Raw genomic sequence first — 7,474 nt, 5'->3', positions numbered from 1 at the left:
AGTCAGATGGTAAGTACCTTTTATGATAAAAGTTAACTTTTGTCCTGTCTTTTAAAAAAATGTTATATAGAATGCTAAAAATGATGCCATAAAATGAGCAGAGAATACTCCAATTTTTCTTTGAATGATCTTGATTTTTTAAATAAAATATAAAACAAAGAAATAAATGCTTGTTGTTCTAGTATTTGACTAGAAGCACTTCTTTCTGTTGTAATTGACTTTGAAGCACCAAATGTATCTTTTACCTGAGTGCATACAAAGAAATTAATGTATTTTTCAAGAGAAATCTGAAAACAATCTCATATTCAAGTCTAATATATTTTACCTGTAATAAAATATATTCAAATTTATTTTAGTCTAGAATAAATACAAATCACATTAATAAGGAGAAAGTTTATACTTACCTGGCAGGGGAGATACCATGATCACAGGGGTTTTCCCAGGGCAAGTCTTGTGCATTGCAATCCGTATGTGCTGACCCTGCGATTTCTCAAATGTGGGGAACTTGACTCTGCTTTATTTGTGCTGGTGAGGGACTGTGTTTGTGGGCTCCCCTGGGGGAAAAAAATAAGGAGAGAGTTTATACAGGATTTATCTATATTAATATATTGACACTAAATAATTTCTACCCCAAGATTTTCATATACATATGATTAGGAATGTTGAAAAATACTTATAGAAAAAGTATAGAGGCAGAATTAGAATACTGGAAAATATGACACCTGGCCAAGGCAAGAGACATTTTGTAATAATAGGCAAAAAATGTGGGATAGTAATTTTTACTTATGTTTAGGTTTAGGTTTAAAAAAGGGGGCACTATTGTGTAGCATAGGCAATAGGATTTTGAAATAGGCAATAGGATTTTGAAAAGTTTTCTAATCTATTTGTCAGTTATAATTTCTTTGTCCATATTATTTCAGTTTACATGTCTGATTTAGTGTTTGCTTAACATATTATAAATCTCTTTGTTATGTTTTTATAAATTTTAATTTGCATGGTGAGCATCAACAGATGAGAGAACATTTAAAAGAACAATACATGAATTAATATATTCAAGAAAAAGTCAAGTCACTAATAAGAAAAAGGCTTTTAAATTTAAAAATATAATTGTCAAAATAAAAATGAAATTGGAAGATATATTTCAAAATATAAAATTTAAAATGAAGAAGGAAGGTATGAAAAATAAGATATGAGTCATAGAGAATAAATAAAGTCTCTTCAACATCTAATTAGTGGATACATACATAAAGAAAATTTGGAAAAAGATTACCAACAAAATCATAAACAATTTGAGAACATTTAGAGGAAAACTATCATGGGTTTAATGAAAGAAAAAAACCCAGCATGTTTGAAGAGTTAAAAGAAGACCCAAATCTTCACATTCAAACAGATCTTTAAAGACTAATGCAATAAATGTGGAAATGCCCATATATGTAAAAACATAATTGTGAACTTTCTAACACAGAGAATAAAAAGATGACCCTAGAATTCTTCAGGAGAAGGAATAAAAGGCATCTACACAACCGGTTATCAGATATCTTTAAAACAATTATCTATATTCTTAAGCATAAAGAAAGATAAAAGAATAGAGGGAATAGTGTCCAAGAAGTACTGGCGTAATTCTCAGGCAGGTGGTTATGCAGCGGTGATAAAAAGTAAGCTGACCAAATTACTGGAAGTCTGAGCCCTATGTGAGATGTGATGGGCACATTCAGAGGAAATTGAATGTATCCATATAAAAATAGAAAGGGTATCTTTTAAAAAGTAAAAATAAGCAAAATGTGATGCTGAATTTTCATATCCTTAATTATGAGTTGAAAGCGTATTTTAATAACAGATATGGGGATAGGAAAGAGACTTTTCAGTGAACCAATCATCCAAAAAATAAGTTAATAGATAATTCTTAAGCAAATTAATTCAGAAATAGAGGTAATGGAAAACTTACTTGGAGTTACAGAGATAAACAGAGTAAGAAATAATTAGAAGTTAATAAAGTGCTTACCTCAGGGATTGGTACAGAGTAGAGTGAGGAATGGAGAAAAGAGAGCTCTCTTATTTTTCTTAGTACCCTTCTAAACTAATTTTTTCTTACCATGTGTACATATCACTGTTATGATTTATTTATTAAAATATTTAATATTACTTTTAAAATAGCAACATAAATGGGGAGGATATAATAGCAAGAACAAAATAGATAATATTTGTGCACGTGTGTGTGTGGTGTGTATGCATGTGCTTAAAATATCATGTTATGAAATTTTCACAGAGTAAAAAAACTTTACTGTTTTTAACTACAGAATTAATATTTATTCCATTAAATAAAACCAATAACGGACCCACAGCCTCTTGCCTTGCAGAATTCTACCTTTCTCCACTGATAGTATATGCTGTGTGAGTGGCAGCCTTTAGGGCACAGAACACAAGTTCAAGAGAGGAAGTAAAGAGAGTCTTTACACAAGTAAAGAGAGTCCTTCATGCAAAAAAAAAAGCTTAATGAACTGCAAAGTTATACACAAGTTTGGTTAATTTTTTTCTTTAGAACCTAAAATATGTCTATCAGAACTATCAAAATCAGAAGTCTGCACACCTTATGCTGGTCAGGTATTCTGCAAAGGCATGTATTAATTCTTTTCTTTTGTAGATGATTCTTTGGAATGAATGCTCTTAACCATAAAAGATTAAATAATATAGCCCTGGCTGGTGTGGTTCAGTTGGATGGGCGTCATCTTTTGCACCGAAAGGTTGCTAGTCTGGCTCCCAGTCAGGGCAACTGCCTGGGTTCTGGGCTCCATTGGAATTCAGGATGTGGCCGAGGATATGAATCTCTCTCTCTCTCTTAAAAAGTCAATAAGAAAGCTTTTAGAAAATTAAATTATATAGAATAATACTCTTCACTTTATCGAGAATGGAAATGTTTCTATCAACTTTCTGCTGTTGATATAGGAGAATTGAACCTCTCTCTATTTAACATGAGTATAATGACAACAGTTCATTTTATTTGATAACATCAGGATCTAGAAACCAGGCGTACATTTCAGTCCCAAGCTGAAGGGGGTCTGAGGGAGGCTTACTTCCTCTGAAAAATTCAGTAAGCTGTGCCACTAACCTTAAAGCGGTACATTTTAAGTGTGTTTATGGTATTTCCAGATTGCTATAAAAGTAAAGATCAGCACATGTTTTGAGTTAGATTCCGACTAAATCGCAGCGTAATGGAAGCTGTGTCAGGATCTGCAGTAACTCACATCACACTGCGTTTCCTGATTGGTGAGAGATAAAAACTCCACTTAAGTTTCCTTAAAAAATCTAAAAATAACCTTTGAAATTTATTAAAAATATTTAAATTGTATGTAAAAAAGGTCAGAATATTAATTGTGCTTTTAATAGGAGGGCCATCTCTTTAAGTGAACAAGAGATAAGCTTTGGATACCTTTGATATCCAGCTGATTTTCCAATATATTATCAAGTCAAGTGGAAATGGATTTCTGAATCCCACTGTGTTAATGTAAATATAATTTCCCCAAATACCACTGTGAATCAGAATCCACATTTAATACAATCCTCCAGTCAAGAATCCAAAAACAAAAAAAATGAAATAAAAGAAAAGTTGTCTCATATTTCTCTCAAACTTTTATTCTAAGATAAAGTAGATTGTGAAGTCAAAATGGATATTCACTTTATCTTTAGTTTATTTTATTTGAATATGACTTACAAGAAGATAGATATACCTTCACATTTTATTTACAAATTATAATATTTCATTTTACTTTATCTGCAGAAAAGAACACTGTCTTGAGCATAGTTTACTCTTTTCTTTTTATGTTTGCCCCACTCCCTTGACATTTGTAACTTCTCCTTCTGTAGTGATCAGAAAAAAATGTAATGATGACTAACCCAGCACAGGCGTGGAGCATGTCCTCCTGTTATGACTGTTTTATGCAGTTCCTGGAAATTGGAAGAACAAATGACATTCCCCTTCAGCTGAATCTGAGATAATCAGACGGTATCTGCCTTCTGTTCTCACTCCATTTGTAGAAAGAAAATGCTAACTTTAAAATCATTCGTCTCTTGAAGTACTAACTCCTTCTACTCCCTCCAAATCTCCTCTGTTTCAGTGTTCTTTTTTGAAGTATCTTATCTTGACCACTCAATGCTATCAAATCTAACACCATTCTGTATTTGAAGTTTCTGAATGGAAAACTGATTTTTTAAATACTTTTATCCTTTAAGAGCCTGAGTCAACTTTCTTTCTGCTTAGTGGGAAAAAAAAAATCAGCTACAAACAAAACAAATACAAAAAAAATAAAAAAACAATCTTTCTGGCCCTGGTCGGTTTGGCTCAGCGGTTAGAGCTTCGGCCTGCAGTCCAGAGAGACCCAGGTTCGGTTCCCGCTAAGGGCACGTACCTCGGTTGCAGTTTGTCCCGGCCCTGGTTGGTCGTGCGGGTGGCAGCCACTCGATGTGTCCTTTTCACATCGATGTTTATCTCTCTCTCTCTCTCCCACTCTATCTGAACAAAACATGGAAAAAAATGTCCTCGGGTGAGGATAAAAAAAAACATCTTTCTGTACATTTCTAAAATAATTAACTTCTCTGTTTCAATCCAGTCAACCCTTTGCTGCCTAGAAAACACAGCTGCTGTAACTCATTGTAGATTGTTTTCATCAGCAGCCTAGTGAAAACACCTAGGAACCCATTGCTCTCCTGCTGTCCTGTCAAGGTGTAGAAGGAGGTGGCAGAGATGCTTTGTGTTGTAAATCATAAGGCTTGAATCTTTACCTACACTCTGTAACTGACTTATTATAAAAACATGATCTTGGTCAGTTAAGGGGTAGTACTGTTTATAATTTACAAAGTAATGAGTTGAATGAGGTAATATTTGAGGCACCATAAGGCTCTAAAAATTTATAATTTGAATTCACTTGAGAAGCTATGATCTGACTCACTCTAAGACCTCTATTATGTGCTGATTGCAGGAGTCAAGCCCTATAACAACATTAATCTTTGAACACAAGGATTTCCATTCTTTATTGAATAGCTCAACTCATCTAGAAGAGATTTGAATACAATATATTTCCAGTGTTTCAGAGAATGCATAGGTTCCATCATAAACAGGGTTTGAAATATATCATATTATATTCAAACTTTTTTTCTGATTGTTAGCTGCTTTACATATATTGTATGTCACCTGTTCAACAAATTATTATGGAGAGTATAAAAGATGAATATAATTATAGCTTTCACGGAAGTCCATAAATTTAGAAAGTTGAGTTAGATTCAGACATAATTAAAGTTTATACAAGTTTAATATTGCTGTGTAACAAATAACCACAAACTTAGTGCCTTAAAACAAAAAGAAAGTTATTGTAACAGCTTCCACTGGTCAGGAGTCTGGGTTTGGGTTAGCTGGGTCCTCTGCTCAGGGTTCACCAGGCTAAAATCAAGGAATCAGACAGGGCTGCAGTCTTACTGGAGGGTCAGTATCCTATTGCACGCTCAGTGATTATTGGCAGAATTCAGTTCTTATAACCATAAGAGAGTTTTGTTTTCTTGCTAGTTGACAGCAGGGAGCAGTTGTCCCTTACTAAAGGCTGTCCATCTTTTCTTGCATTGTTCTTCTTCAAGGCTGCAAGGCCGGCAAGAGAATTTCCCATAATTTAAATTTTCTTTATAAGAAAGGGCCCAGTCTCTTTTAAGGGTTCACTTTATTATGTCAGGTCCAACTAGAATAATCTCCCTTTGGATGAACTCAAAATCAACTGATGACATCTGAAAAATCCCTTTGCCATGTAAGGTAGCATAATTTTAGGAGCAATACCCCATCATATTCACTGGTCTTGCTTATTATATTCATAGGTCATATACAATAAGGGGTCATTGCAGGGGAACTTTCGGGGCATCTTAGAATTCTGCCAACCACAAGGAGAAGTTGAAATACAATAAGTGTCAAATAAGACAGAAGTTAGATTTTTCGAAATTGAAATTATGCATACTGTATATACACTGAGGAAGAAATGTGAATGAGAAACAATAAAGCAAGTCCCAAGCAAAAATATTTTCCCAGATGGTAGAGTTATGCCAAAGGAAGAAGGAAGGTATTTTAATAAAGAGCAAGGCATGTAGTGTAGCAAAATATGAAAATACAGAGATTATTTCTGTATCCCAATTTGACCAATAAAGCTAACAAAGCTAATGGGAAATATTTAGGTCATTCAATGAAAAGCTTTAAACACTGTGCTTGTTTCAGAGGCATTGAGAAGCTGTTGGACGTTTAAGAAGGTCGAAGTGTTCGCTAATTGCCCCTTCTGAAACAGTCTGGAAGGCCCCTCTATCTGGAGCACATTCATGAGATTTCTTGCTTTTGAGCTTGCAGTTGGGTTTGTCCAATCAGGGAACATCTGGGAGACAGAAGTGGAGTGAGGTGGGTTAAATTCTTAAGTTTTCTCCGTGTGAGACTGGGTATCTCCTTTATGATAGGTGGCCTTTCCACATAGCCCTTTGTATCTCTAGCTTCCAATAACTACCTCCTTCTTTCTCTCCAACAGGTATAATTATGGGGAAAATAGTGAGATGTGAACCCCTGAGTATGGTATTATCTCTTGGGTTCTTTCTAAATGCATCCAACTCCCATTTAAAATTTCTTTATTAAACTCTTTTCAAATTACTCAATTTGAATGTGCCATCTGTTTGTTGCTGGAACTTGACTAAAATTGAGACTGTTGTTACCAAAATTCTTGTGGGAAGATTAATGTGACAATGATGAACAGATGGTGTAGGGAGGGAAGAGATTGAATATGTTAGTTTAGCTAAGAGTAGTAATGAAGGCATGAACTGGTGGTGAGCCGGAGGATACAGGGCAGATGATATAAGAAGTAACATTGATGTAAAATACATAGTATTAGCATCTGATTAATTGTAGGGAATGCAGGAAAATAGTATAAAAGGTAATTCAAAGATAAAATTTGGTAACTAAGTGAACTGTCACTTCATTAATGGAAATATCACTGTCAGGAGGAGAAATTATTTTAGTGGCTATTAGGAATAATGAGTTTGTTTCAAAACTAGTATGCAGAAATATGGTGGACATTCAAGTAGAGAAAACAAGTGTAGCAGGTCCTTGAAAAATATCCTTTTGTTATAAAGTTGAGGAGAAAAAAAAAAAGATTCCTGGCCAGGACCACACTGTGTGAAGTTTTCACATTTTCCCCATGTCTAGATGGGTTTTTCCAGGGGCTCCAGTTTCTTCCCACACCCCCAAGATATACATGTTAGATTTATTGGAGTATCTAACTTGTCCCAGTCTGAATGAATGTGGGTGTTGGTGTGACTGCACCCTTGATGGAAAGGTGTTATGTCCAGAGTTGAATCCTGCCTTGCACCCTGAGCTGCCCGGATATGCTCCAGCCATCAGTGACCTGAAATGAGAATAAGCCTGTTGGAAAACAATTCTCTTCCTTGTTTTTATTAATCTTAAATG

At 34.6% G+C, this 7,474-nt stretch overlaps 1 non-coding gene across 1 annotated transcript; it reads left to right on the top strand.

The window, feature by feature from the left end:
* The first annotated feature begins 396 nt into the window (after positions 1-396).
* LOC118618027 lies at positions 397-557 on the top strand. The gene has a single exon (XR_004956968.1). It is a non-coding gene; the product is annotated as a U1 spliceosomal RNA (small nuclear RNA).
* The last annotated feature ends 6,917 nt before the right edge of the window (positions 558-7,474 follow it).

The sequence above is a fragment of the Molossus molossus genome, unplaced genomic scaffold, assembly GCF_014108415.1.
Source record: "Molossus molossus isolate mMolMol1 unplaced genomic scaffold, mMolMol1.p scaffold_m16_p_5, whole genome shotgun sequence".
NCBI lineage: Eukaryota > Metazoa > Chordata > Mammalia > Chiroptera > Molossidae > Molossus > Molossus molossus.
The sequence above is the reverse complement of the archived record's forward strand: the minus strand, read 5'-3'. Positions and strand labels throughout refer to the sequence as shown.